Genomic DNA, 15,343 nt, shown 5'->3' on the forward strand with positions numbered 1-15,343 from the left:
CCTGTAGCACCCCAATTGCAGGCTTGTGTACCATGTGGCACACAGACATGCCCTAAGGGCATGTCTGTGTGTCACATGGCATAGGTGTACATGCACAGATGTGCATGTACACTGGAATTCGGTATTTTACCACCCAATGGGATTGGGTGGTAAAATAAGAATTCCTAAGGGCCTGTGGCACTGCAAACTGTGCCACCTACATATGGATTTACAGAATCTGTATATTTACTGATTCGGTAAAATACCGAAGTGGTAAATTTACCGAATCGGTAAATATACTGATTCTGTAAATAACGACCCACCTACATCTCAAAAGCCAAATACCGGTCGGTAACGGCCGAAATCGGCTGTTACCGACCGGTATTTGGCTACCTACATCTGGCCCCAAGTTTTTAATTATATTTATGTTTTCAATTACCTTTAAGCTTTCTCCCTTACCCTTGGCTTGACAATTAATGTTTTATTGTTGCGTGGTGTCTTATTTAATGGTTTTGAGTAACCACAAATAAAGTTTTTATTCATTCATTCATTCATTCATTCATTCATACTGGTGTATGGGTTCATTTGGTGGCTCACCTCTTTCAAACTTAGCTCAGCGTGAACATACTTGTACTGGATACCATTATTCTAAGCAGAGCCCATCCCTAATATAGATATCGTGTCAGACATAACCTAACATACCGGGCAATACCTAATATAATTCACACCGATAGGAAGAATATGTCTGTTGACGCAGGGCATACTAGAGCTTACCTTGCTGTTTTATCTTGATTTCATGCAGACCTCCAACCGTATGTCGGGACAAAGACTTTGACCTGATAACAGGCCGCCTTAAATGCTTCTCTAAACACGCAACGACGTTACGTGATGACGTCACTATTGGGATGCTTCGCTAAGTTCTATTGCGCTAATGAGGCCGCCATCTTAAGATGTGCTTATTTTGTGATTGCATTCATGTTACAAGTGGATGTAAAGACCACCCGATCACTATATATGGGCTAGTGTTCATATATTAAAGGCTTGCAAAAAACGTAATATATTTCCCACTGCAAATTATACGCGCTAATTTTAACCAGGATTTTTTTAGTGTTTGGAAATATTCTCTAAGACACCCGACTTTATTCTTTGGCGCTAATGAGGCCGCCATCTTAAGATGTACTTCTTTTATGATTGCATTCGTGTTACAAGTGGATGCAGAGACCACCCGATCACTATATATGGGCTAGTGTTCATGTATTAAAGGTTTGCAAAAAAAAACTAATATATTTCCCACTACAATGATTATTTAGTAATCTATGCTACAGCTGCTGCACAACTAAGTATTTAGCACTATGCCCGGTGCATGATTCTTTTCCAAATAAGTAATTTTCCTTGTCAGGGTATATACCTTTTTACAGGGGGCCCTTTGTTCTTTTCCAAAATTAGTTATCTCGCAGCCTCGCTGGGAGGGGTGTTCACATATATCCTTTTTTCTGTACATCAGTTTCATTACATAGTTTTTCTGAGCTTGTATATAGAATTATCTCTGAGGGCTTGAGATTTTGGGTTGTCAGCGTCTGCTGTTCTTTACATTCTTGAGAGCGTATGTTGGCTTGTGTATGCATCTGTGTATGGTGTGATTGGTTAAGGGGTTCATAATACAGTAAGTTCTCACAAAATATCATCTAGAAGCCATATCCTAGTCAATAGTGATGGCCAATTTACCGACATTTGGCTTTTCAGATGAGCAGTTCGCAAATATGGTGGGCAGCCTATCTGGTTTTTGTAATTTGACGCAAGCATCTGCAGATAAAAACGAGGATGATATCACACTTTTAGAATTAAAGAAAAAAATGAAACGGATTGAACTGCATGGCAAATATATGTTGGATTACTTGAAGGTTGGAGTAATCCCCCAAGGGTTAAGAGTTAGGAATATCCCTGGCCTGTTCATTCATTCAGATAAAAGCATTCTTAGAAAGATGGGCCATGATTTCAAACAGGTGTTCACGAGACTATATGATGCTTATAGTAGAGATGGCTAAAGAGGTATTGGAACAACTAGCTTCTGAAATTTTTGATCTGGAAAATAAGATAAAAGCATCAGGTATAGTGGAGGACTGTAAGCAGAAATTAGAGGACATAGAGAAGGATCTCAACTCTTACTCTGAGTATCTGTCCAAGCGGAAAACTGAAAAACTTAACAAGGACATCAGATACTTCAATAAATAAACAGCATACCCATATTTAGCAGATCATTTTTACAGCCAACAGGACAATCACTTGGGTCAATATGATCAGTACCCCAATAGACAATATTACAACAAAAAATGTACCACAATTTTAAATTCCTCTGACTCAGATGGTGAGACGCAATTTGGGTCTAATAGTAATCAAACAGTGGGATTTGGTGGCATTAGACAAACATGTCCATCGCCTTTTTTAGGGAGGCGACAAAATCGTCATATGAACTGGAGACCTCAGTTCCGACCGAGATTCCAACTCAATCCACATCAGGGGTTCAACCAATTCCAGCCCAACCCCCAGATGGGATACAATCAGTATTTGGAAACGAGGAACAAAAGATATTGGAGGGAGTAAGCACTGTGCCAATATTTAATCTAAGTGGTTCAACTCTCTCCCCCACAATTGTGTCATTGTTATCAAACGGTTTAACCTTTGCCCCCCACTCTGGACTCAATAAGTTTGAATTATTTTAGGGATCTACAAAAAATTTTTAGAAAGGTGAGGCTTCAAATATTTTTCTCCAATCAAACTAGAGAGAATGACAACATGAATAGGTCTGGCTTACCTTTAAGATCGACATTCACCCCCACAATAGACCAGTTGCCACCTGAAGTGGCCACCTTTGAAAAGGTCCTATACAAGAAGTTTGTTAATTTGACCAAGTATGTGCAGAAGACACCATTCAATTTAAATAAAAATGAATATAAGGTCTTAACAGATTTAAAAACTTGTACTAATAAGACAATCAAAACATGTGATAAGGGAGGTGGGATAATGGTTTACGATACTCCCACTTATGTCTCTAAAATGGAGGAAATGCTGAGTGATAACAGATTCTATTTGCCTATTGAGAGAGACCCTACCAAACAGATAGTGACCAAAATACGCAAACTTACCAACCGAGCTTTGCAAGAAGGCGAAATATGTGAAAAGGAGTGGGAATTTTTAAATGTTGAGACACCTAGATTGGTCAACATTTATGGCATTCCTAAAATCCATAAGAGTACATCAAATCCACCTTTAAGGCCCATAGTTACAACTATTTGGTCAGCGACGGAACCATTAGCCAAATATGTAGACGTCCTGTTATGCCCTCATGTAGCCTGTACTCCTGCATTTGTACAGGATACAAGACATATTATAAATCTTGTGGAGGGTGTCCAGTTCTGTCCTGAAAGCCAACTCCTGGTCACCATGGACATCGAGGCGCTTTACAGCAATATTCCAATTGATGGCGCTATATCAGCTGTGCTTTGGTTTATCCATGCTTTAGCATAGATTGTCCATCAGTATTTGTACTGGAATGCCTCAAAATTGTCTTAACAGATAATGTATTTGAATTCAACAAAAAACTGTACAAACAGTAGCAGGGTGTCAGCATGGGGGCATCTTTGCCCCCACCATTGCTAACATGTACATGTCCTTTTTTGAGGAACAGTTAGTTTTTAACGAAATTGCTCCTTTCTATGAATCCGTGACCAAATGGTCACGCTTCATAGATGATGTTTTTTTTTATCTGGAAGGACAATAGAGAGAATTTACATCAATTCCTGGAATGGATTAACCTTCGTGATAAAAATATTCACTTCACATATACCACCAGCACAGAACAAATGGAATATTTAGACATACTAATCAAGTGCAGTGGTGGAGTCCTGTCGGTTGACTTGTTTGTCAAGCCAACTGCCAGGAATACGTTACTGCATTATGACAGTTTTCACCCCTCTGCACAAAAAAATAGCATACCCTTCGGAGAATTTTTGCGCCTAAGGCGCAATTGCACTGACATCAGCAACTATGATATAAGGGCAGAAGACATGAACCAGAAGTTCCTGGCTAGGGGCTATCCAAGGAAGATAAATAGGGACTCTTACAAAAGAGCGCGTTTTTTTGACCGGCAACATCTGTTGAAAAGAACAAAGAAAGGGAAGAATTTGTCTCTCGTTTTCGTTTCACGACATTCTATTTTGAATGAGGGGGTCAAACAGGCTTTTTTTTCAAGTTGGCAGATATTAAACGCAGATAAATCAAACAAGGATCAGATTGCCAAACCGTGTTTGCCTACAAGAGCAATAAGAGTCTTAAGGACCATGTGGTGCATTCCCGCATGAATAACAGAGGAAAAGTGAGACAAATGAACATCACTGGACTATCTCCTGTGACAGGAAATTTCAAATGCGCAAATTGTAAATCGTGCGCTTCAGCAATAGAAGCTCCCCAGTTTCAATGTAATCAACAGGTTATAACTCCGACTGAGTTAAATAACTGTAGAACGTCTAATGTCATCTACTTGTTAATCTGCCCATGTGACTTGGGCTATGAAGGGAAGACAGGTAGGTCTTTCAATGTGAGATTGACCGAACACAGATCTGCTGTGAGGACAAAAAAGATAGCAGCACCGATAGTAGGTCATTATCTGGAAAAGAGTCATACCTCGGAAGACATACGCTGGTACATTTTAGAACGTATCTGCCCAAAGGAAGGGAAAACCTCAGAATCCATACGCAAAATGAGAGAAGTGTATGGAATATTTATTTTGGGGACAGCAGTAAAAGGGTTGAACGCAGAAATACCCTGGGATCAAGCAATAAAACATAACTAACGTTTACAGTTATATGGATATATTAGCCAAGGCTATACTTTTTGTCGAGTTATGGCTCATGTTATCCGTAGATTGGTAACATCACAAACTAGTAACATGGTCACACCTATTTTTCGGTTTCTTCAGTTATGGCAATATGGGCTTCCAGAAATATGCATGTAGGTTTAATGAGCAGGTAACTTTTGCTTTCATCAAAATGTTGATGGTCCAGTAGAATTAGTAGTATTAAGTGGTCTGTTTTGCAGTAATTAAATAAAAAGAACAAGTGGAAAAAATTAGATTATCCAAAGAATAAATTCGGGTGTCTTAAAGAACATTTACAAACACTAAAAAACTCCTGGTTAAAATTAGAGAGTATAATTTGTAGTGGGAAATATATTAGTTTTTTTTGCAAACCTTTAATACATGAACACTAGCCCATATATAGTGATCGGGTGGTCTCTGCATCCACTTGTAACATGAATGCAATCATAAAAAAAGTACATCTTAAGATGGCGGCCTCATTAGCGTCAAAGAATGAAGTTTGGTGTCTCAGAGAATATTTCCAAACACTAAAAAACTCATGGTTAAAATTAGCGCGTATAATTTGCAGTGGGAAATTGTTGTGTTGTAGTATTCTTATTAGGAACGTAGAAGTGTTCTGAGGATAGGAATGTTGTGTGGGGTTCCAGGGAGGGACAGTTGATGGGGGAATGAGGACATGTTGACACCATCGGTGATATGTTACGAGCGGAGTTGCCAATAAAGAAGATTTTAATTGAATTGGTGTAAGAGTTAACATTACAGAAATATATTACGTTTTTTGCAAGCCTTTAATATATGAACACTAGCCCATATCTAGTGATCAGGTGGTCTTTGCATCCACTTGTAACATGAATGCAATCACAAAATAAGCACATCTTAAGATGGCGGCCTCATTAGCGCAATAGAACTTAGTGAAGCATCCCAATAGTGACTTCATCACGTAACGGCGTTGCGTGTTTAGAGACGCATTTAAGGCGGCCTTTTATCAGGTCAAACTCTTCCTCCCGACATACGGTTGGAGGTCTGCGTGAAATCAAGATAAAACAGCAAGGTAAGCTCTATTATGCCCTGCGTCAACAGACATATTCTTCCTATTGGTGTGAATTATATTAGGTATTGTCCGGTATGTTAGGTTATGTCTGACACAAATATCTATATTAGGGATGGGCTCCGCTTAGAATAATGGTATCCAGTACAAGTATGTTCACGCTGAGCTAAGTTTGAAAGAGGTGAGCCACCAATTGAACCCATACACCAGTAGGCAATCTTATGAGGAACAGCGCAGTGCATAATATGATGTCTAATGTGAGTGTAACTGCACTTAGTTAAGACATGTTATGTAGGTTATCCTGAAATGCAGAATAGAAATACATTATTTTAGCACAGAAATACGGCCTCGAGTTAGCACGACATTACGCTAAAATTGGTTAAGTGAGCTTGTGTGTGCTTAGAGCCTACCTATATCGTTTATGTTGGTGTGATTTATATAAAGGAGAACGCCGACATGCATTATGATGAGGCAGGTCACGCACTATGTTTTCATTGATCTCTTGTGTAGCAATATTTGTCTCAAAAACTTTGCTGCCACATAGATGCGGCCCTCCATAGGGCTCAGATAGCCATATTGTTAACATGCTTTAAAAATAAGATAGTAAGATAGCACGGGTCACATAATCCACTTTCCTTTGTTTCTTATTAGGTCTCCATCCTTTGTACTTCCACCTATATAAAGTAGAGCAGTACCACAACTGACTATTTAGGATCACAAATTTAATCGTTATGGAGTAATTTTATTCAAGCAAAAATGGACTGAGAAATAAAGATAAGGTAAGCAGATTCGTGATATTGTTTTAGATTAATTACTGAGTCTAAACTAGTGAGGGTGTCTACATTATAGATAACATAGCAATTATATTGCTGTTACTGCTACGTGAGACAGGAGTCACATCAATCCAGCTTTTAACACGGTAACCCCAGGATTTAGACCTAGGAGGTTAGACATCAGCAGCTGGCTTTTTGCAATTATTTAGGTGAGTTCTGATGAATTTGGGGCCAGATGTAGGTAGGGTTTTACCGGTCGGTAACGGCCGAATTCGGCCGTTACCGACCGGTAAAAGGAATTTGAGATGTAGGGGGCAGAATCGGTAATTTTACCGTTCTGTAATTTACCGATCTGTAATTTTACAGAATCTGTAAATATACCGGTCGGTAAATTTACAGAACGGTAAAATTACAGATTCTGTAAAATCGATATGTAGGTGGGACTCTGGGGCCAGATGTAGGTAAATCTATTTTACCGACACTTAAATACCGAATTTTACCGATTCGGTATTTAAGAGTCGGTAAAATAGATGTACCGAGATGTAGGTAAATCCAGATGTGGATTTACCGAATCTTTAAAAGTCGGTATTTACCGATTCGGTAAATACCGACCTGTAATGCTCCATTCATTCCTATGGGCTTTGAAGCCCATAGGAATGAATGGGGCATTACAGGTCGGTATTTACCGATCGGTAAATACAGATTTTTGGCAAGGGTGCAGGGGGTGTCACTTTGACACCCTCTAGCACCCCCAAAAAAGGTTCGGGGGCCATATGGCAGGCATACCTGCCCTAAGGGCAGGTCTGCCTGTCATATGGCACAGGTGTGCATGCACACATTTGCATGCTCACCTGAATCGGTATTTCACCATCAAATTGAATTTGATGGTAAAATACCGATTTCTTAGGCCTTGTGGGACTCATCAGAGTCCCACCTACATATCGATTTTACAGAATCTGTAATTTTACCGTTCTGTAAATTTACCGACCGGTATATTTACAGATTCTGTAAAATTACAGATCGGTAAATTACAGAACGGTAAAATTACCGATTCTGCCCCCTACATCTCAAATTCCTTTTACCGGTCGGTAACGGCCGAATTCGGCCGTTACCGACCGGTAAAACCCTACCTACATCTGGCCCCAGGGGCCAGGGGCCAGATGTAGGTAGGGTTTTACCGGTCGGTAACGGCCGAATTCGGCCGTTACCGACCGGTAAAAGGAATTTGAGATGTAGGGGGCAGAATCGGTAATTTTACCGTTCTGTAATTTACCGATCTGTAATTTTACAGAATCTGTAAATATACCGGTCGGTAAATTTACAGAACGGTAAAATTACAGATTCTGTAAAATCGATATGTAGGTGGGACTCTGATGAGTCCCACAAGGCCTAAGAAATCGGTATTTTACCATCAAATTCAATTTGATGGTGAAATACCGATTCAGGTGAGCATGCAAATGTGTGCATGCACACCTGTGCCATATGACAGGCAGACCTGCCCTTAGGGCAGGTATGCCTGCCATATGGCCCCCGAACCTTTTTTGGGGGTGCTAGAGGGTGTCAAAGTGACACCCCCTGCACCCTTGCCAAAAATCTGTATTTACCGATCGGTAAATACCGACCTGTAATGCCCCATTCATTCCTATGGGCTTCAAAGCCCATAGGAATGAATGGAGCATTACAGGTCGGTATTTACCGAATCGGTAAATACCGACTTTTAAAGATTCGGTAAATCCACATCTGGATTTACCTACATCTCGGTACATCTATTTTACCGACTCTTAAATACCGAATCGGTAAAATTCGGTATTTAAGTGTCGGTAAAATAGATTTACCTACATCTGGCCCTTGGTCTCTAATTTGAATTAGTGAGTGTGTTCATATATAGCGCTGAAATTAATAATAGCAATGAAATTGTGCTGTTACAGATAAGTGGGACAAAAGTCGCGTCAAGTGACCGTCCAAAATACTATCTTCAGAAGTCAGTTCTTGGAGATCAGACATCTACAGGTGACATTTGCCATTATTTAGGTGAGTTCTTTTAGACATGTACTCCATGAATTAGGATTTTAATACAATAAGGAATCAGGACCTTATTATTGATTTACTTTCTTGATAGTGTCGAACGAATTACAGATATCCTTGGATATCAATTGCCCTGAATAAATCGAATGGTTTGTCTAACTAGACAACAGATCCATAAAGAATAAAAGAGAAGGACTTACTATACTGTTCTGGTAAGATGATCATGCTATCTATTGGATGTCTATAACATCTGGACAGTAAGATAGGCTAAAACTCTCGTCAGTTAAAGCTTCCTTGAGTAAGACTATACTGGTTTGTAGAAGAACAGAAGGTGGCAAAGCTTTCCTGCGCACAAGATACAGTCAATACTCCCCAAGTTTTCTTTGATTACCAATCACAGTGTGCTTCCAAGGACAGGGACCGCCACTTGTATCCCCAAACAAATGATCCAGAGACCTGTCCAAACTCAATAAAACAAGAATGTCCTGAGCACAACTCCACCGTGAGTATAAAGAAGTTCAGTCGGTCTAATTTCCGTTGATTTTATTCTTCAAGTCAGATAAAATCTTCTTAACAGACAGACATGGAGATCTTCAAATCATCCAAGTAAAATCATCCAAAGCCAAAAGCCAACACGTGTTTCGTCAGTGACGATGCATCTGCGTCTCTGACTTCTTCAGGGCTACAATTAAAAAATCATGCTAAGTCACACATGTATAAATTCCAATACCACCACCATTTTCACCCATGTGAGAACACAAAAATCACATAGTGACTAGTGGATGAAAAGATATATATACTCGTTTCTAGTGACATATCATGTCGTATTTAGTTACAGTAATTCAATTGTTTCTTGAAGGGTCTACATTCTTGTGCTGTTTGCAGCTCATATTTGCAAAGTCACCGTGCAACATCTAGAACCAATATCAATCCAGTGAAATGCCCCAAACCGATGTTCCAAAGTCAGCTCACCTATCAATATGTTAATCCAATTCTATAGTCCCAGCCACTCCAAAGTATAGGAGGAATCTTGCTATATCCAGCCTTTATTCAATTCTGTAAAATAGTATACCATAGTCACCAGCTGCATGGGATGCACATACCTCTTCGAATGGAGTTCAAAGGACACAAGTCTTACCGATTGATATTCAATATGGGATCCAAAAGTAAAGAATAAAAGTTCACACGATCTGTAATCACATGCCCTGTGAATCAAAATTGTAATATTTAAGGCTCCATTCCCCTTTTATATACAAACTTAAAATCACCCACATTACCTTCACATGTCTCATCCATATCTACACAGTTGAAAGATAAAAATATCCATATATGACACCATGTCTGCAGACAAATGTACAAAACTAAAGAGTCATCTACCCACAGTCTTGTTTAATCAACACATAATATCATGCCTGATTGTCCTATACGATATTAAAATTATCGGTGGCTCCTCATAGTTAAGCGCATCCGCTCGCACCCCCAATCATAGTGATTCTCTAACAGTGCTCCATGCCCCAATGATTTTGAGTCAACTCACCGGCAACTGGAGAGTACTCCTCACTGCATTCAGCCAGCGTTCGTAACCAGCGCCATTTTGAATCACGGGCATGCTTATAAGCATACTACGCTATACGTACTCGTTACAGTATCCAGGAAAGTTTACAAACATTTATATTATAGTGCCAAAGACACATTCCTGAACAAATTCCTCAACCACATTATATATCCATTCGGTGAATTTCATAATTACGATACGCTCGGTCTGCCACATAGACCTTACTCAATATGGCCGCAGCAGACTTCACTACCTAACCCAAGTGCAGTTACTTCACCCGTTTTCCCCGTGTGACATGAAAACTTTATTGCACACATATCCTGTAACAACTAGATCCACACAATGTTTTATCCTCACAAATTCTGCTATCTAATTCCTTTCTTATGCTAAAAAATTAGAATTTTTTCGGATTAAGAAAACTTTTTTCTCATGCTATATCCATAACTGCATCCCCAAGGCAGGATATTACTACAAATATTGGAACATCGGCCAGAGGCATCCTAAGGAAAAAATATCAAACAAGGTACCGTGTACATAGAAATACACAACAAATAACTTCACACGAGTGCTGATGGTTCTTACATCCATAATAACGCCTAAATTACACATCTCTATCATAGAATTTGGCGTTAATATATGTTGAAAAATTATTACCACCAAACAGAGGTATTAATTGTCTTTACATTCTTATTTCAAGTTCATCCTACTGATATCTGAGAATGACCAGTTGTTTTGTGCTCCGAATTCATCTAATCCACAGAAGGAAATATATTCATAACAGCTCATACACAACAAATCAACATATCCTAAAATTGAGAGTGTTTACAAACACCACAAGTACAGATTTCCAATAAGGGTTATTAATTTGATAGGAGACACATAATGTTGCTAAGAAATACTGCATTTCATGATCCAAATTGAGGCCCTGCTTCACTGCATCTAATATCATGATCCAGCGTGCCTCACTCTGGCGCAACCTCAGTTCTCTATTACCACCCCTCTTATCAGCATGGGTTACCTGTAAACCATGGAATTCAAACTGCAAGTGCTTCCCCTGAGCACTGCAACTGTTCATATGTTTCGCCAATGGGTATCTTAAATCGTTCTGTTTTACGGCTCTGAAGTGTTCAATGATCCTCTCTCTCATTGGTCGGATGGTACTTCCGACATAGATCATCTTGCAATTACAGACTAGAATATATACCACATATTTGGTCGTACAGTCTATGTGGTTCTGAATCTCAAACCTTCTTGAGCCATTATATTCAAACTCCTTGATACCATCCAAGGCCATCCTACACATGCTACATCTACCACACTTGTATGAGCCATTACTCAATTGATGGAGCCATGTCCCTATTCTCTCTATTGGTGGATAACTTGGACTCACAATCCCTCTTAATAATGTACCCTTCTTGTAGGTGATACTAGGATATTCCTTCACAAATTTGTTAAGGTCCTTGCCATTCTTTAGCAGCGACCAGTGTTTCTTAAGTGTATTATACAGTTTATGTGATTCCGGATGATAGTTAGTAATTAACCGTATAGTGTCATTTTTCTTATTGGTCTTAGTCTTTTGCTTTAACGTATCCGAATGTTGTAGCTGACGCGCTCTATTCTCAGCTTTCTTAATCACAACATCATCATATCCTCGTGAACTGAATCGAGCTTTTATGTCACATATGTTCCGATTGAAAATTACCTCCTGGCTACAATTCCTGCGAGCCCGCAGCATCTCGCCATACGGGATCGCATTAATTTGGCCTTTCGGGTGTCCACTCCCTGCATGCAACAATGAGTTGCATGAGGTTGGTTTGCGGTGCATCCTGCTGTGGATTTTATCACCCTCTGTATACAACTCAACATCTAGAAAGACCAACTCATGTTCACTCTTAGTCATTGTAAAGCTCATGTTATCTGGATTGTCATTCAAATATTTGAAGAAGGCATCTAATCTTGCTGCAGACCCAGTCAAAATCATCACACAATCGTCGATAAAACGACCCCAGTAGTGGATGTCTCCCACCCACTCCTGGCCACGTTGGCCCCAGATATGCACCGCCTCAAACCAACCCATAAATAGGTTGGCAAAAGACAGCGCAAATCTGGAACCCATTGCGGTACCACACAGTTGTTTATACCAGCTGTTATAAAAAAGCATTGTTGTTCAGTATTAATCTGGACATCTCTATAAGCATAATTGTGTGACACATATATTCCACTGGTCGTCTGTCCAAGAAATATTCCATAGCATGCAATCCCTTCTTATGTTCGATATTAGTATACAACGCTACTACGTCAAAAGATACCAGGATCATAACCTGCTCCCACTTTACATCCGATAACGTGTTCAAAAGATGTTTCGTGTCTCGAATTTATGATGGTAAATTTGAGACATATGGACGCAAGAAAACATCGACAAACTGTGAGAGCATCTCTGTGGGCCCCCCGATACCTGATATTATTGGTCTTCCAGGGGGAGAAGGATTTACTATACTGTTCTGGTAAGATGATCATGCTATCTATTGGATGTCCATAACATCTTGACAGTAAGATAGGCTAAAACTCTCGTCAGTTAAAGCTTCCTTGAGTAAGACTATACCGGTTTGTATTGTGAGATCTCCATTCGTAGACTATAAACAGGTGTTGTTTGGTCTATACACAAACAGATAGGCAATGATATAAACAGCCTTCTTGACTTAAAGTAATTATGTAACCAACCGAATAAGTGGTGACAGAATAAGATAATCTCAAACTGCACATATATCTCTTTACCAGAGTGATGTGTTTATGTGTGTGGTTGTAGTGTGCATGTATGGGTGAGAGTGCGTGTAATGGCGGAACTGAAATCTTGAATCCAAGTATCCTTGCACATGTGGGAGTAGGGTTTATCAGTATTATATGAAAAATTGTTTAGTGCATTTGCAGCTGTTACATAGAAATATTTTGATATGAAATCTTTTTCCATTTCTAGTTTACCACTGGTGAGAACACCCTGAGGAAGGCTTAGACTCGAAACGCGTCGGTGGCAATGACCATTTGTAACCAGTGTTGTTAAATGGATGTAGACAATATGTGTGATATTCACCAAATGACAGAGTGGCATTGAAAATGACTTATGTAGATTGTGAACATCTGTGATCACCCAATTGTCTGAATTTCAAGTAATTGGTGCCTTGTGGGCAGACCATGCCTCATTTATATTTCCGTGGTAATTTGTATATAGGAAAAGATTTAATATGTATTTTTTATAACAAATGACTATCGACTTTATGTATGTATGTGTATTTTATATTTGATATCAGCAATGATAAGAACAATGAAATAAAAATAAAAAATGATATATTTTTGCAAATACTGTAGTATAAGGTGTATGATTATTTAGTAATCTATGCTACAGCTGCTGCACAACTTTATTTAGCACTATGCCCGGTGCATGATTCTTTTCCAAATAAATTACAATGGCCCATAACTGGATCATTCGATGAGAAAAAGATACAGTATTTACAGGATTGATTGTTCGCCAAAAGAAGCCGGCAGGCAATGTTCGATTCTTTAAAGCTGTGGCAGAAAGAGGCGAAACGCTGTCGCATAAGGGAAGAAAAGTTGCTCAAAGGAAAAAATGGTCAGACCATAACCCAGAAGGCTGTAGCATATGATAGGGAACAAACTGAGAAAAATGTTGAATGTGTCGATAGGCAGTTTAGGTTACAGGTGGATAAAAGTTACACAGCTCGAACTGAGCCGGAAGATGAAATTGAGGACTTATTGGATGTGCGTCCCCAGCCTCCTTACGCCCCGCAACGAGTATACCCTGCGATACCACTCGTAATGGCCCCGCCTCGTCCACCCCACAAGCCACGGCCCCGGCCGCTACGGCTACATTATTGACCAGTGGCCCGTCTCCTTCCAATATGTCCTCTGTAACATTAGCTTCACCGGCCTCGGCCTGGCCTTCCCTGTCGGCCACATCGACTCCCGCAATGATTGATTCGACCCCCTTCCATGCCTCCGGGACTCTGGGCACCCGGCGGCTGTATACCCGCAATACGGTGGGCTTGAGGGAGAAACCGATGGTAATAGATCAAGCATCTCAATGGGTGCGGAACGCCATCTACACGATTACAGACATATGGGGGACCATGAAGGACTACGAACCAGTCATATAGCAATATGCTTTAGAAACGATGGCCAATTGTTTAATTTCCCTATGGAAGCAATGTTTCGCAGATGGAAGAGCCCCACAGGTGCTCTATCACATTGTGGACCGGGCACATAAATATGAATTAGGATTGGAAGATGTATATGGGAATCTAGTGACCATAATGAAGTATCGGGAAAGATTGTTCACTAAATGCCCGAGTTGGGATACTCAACATCCCATGCGGGAAGTGCATCCGATCTATCATCCTGAAATCCCTGAGGTCAGGGACAATGGTAATCAAATCATTCAAGCTCACGTTGAAGCCTGATTCCAAGAACAATGGATTTATACCCCTTGGAAAAGAAGCGAGGTTCTTTCCCTGAAGTCCCAGTTGCCTGACCCTCGGAAAAATCCCACTGCCTATTATAAGGAACTCACTGAGGCTGCTTCGTCGGTTGTGATGACCTTAGCTGATATAGAATTATTTTTCGGGTTACTGGTCCCTGTCGACGTATGGCGACAGGTGCATGAACATCCTCGCGTTAACGAGTTGGGAGGAACTTGGGATCACATTAAAGACTGGGACAAGGATCGGAAACCCGGAAATAAACAGAGACCGGAAATTTTAGCTTTGCCGGGTTGGATTACCACATAGATGCATTATTTAATTCCACTCTGGAAGGTGGATTGGGATAAACTAACCGCTTGTAAGCAGAAGAAGGATGAGAGCGTGTCTGATTTCTTCACTCAATTTGAGGGGGTGTTCATCGATTTTAGTGGGCAAGATTTGTCAGTGGAAGGTGGGATAAGATTATTCGTTAATCGTTTTGTAACTAATCTGTTGCCCGAAATATCTGCCCGGCTCCAGGCAGCTGAAAGCACTTGGACCACCTCTACTCCTGTTATTTTGAGCATGGCCCAATATTATGAACATAGGGAAAACGAG

General features: G+C 40.1%; 1 long non-coding RNA gene across 1 annotated transcript; it reads left to right on the plus strand.

Moving 5' to 3' along the window:
* Nucleotides 1–5,821: 5,821 nt before the first annotated feature.
* Nucleotides 5,822–13,602, plus strand: LOC144752971 (uncharacterized). The gene is made up of 3 exons (XR_013594160.1): nucleotides 5,822–5,903; nucleotides 6,552–6,679; nucleotides 13,228–13,602. It is a non-coding gene; the product is annotated as an uncharacterized LOC144752971 (long non-coding RNA).
* Nucleotides 13,603–15,343: the final 1,741 nt, after the last annotated feature.

The sequence above is a fragment of the Lissotriton helveticus genome, chromosome 5_1 (assembly GCF_964261635.1).
Source record: "Lissotriton helveticus chromosome 5_1, aLisHel1.1, whole genome shotgun sequence".
Lineage (NCBI taxonomy): Eukaryota > Metazoa > Chordata > Amphibia > Caudata > Salamandridae > Lissotriton > Lissotriton helveticus.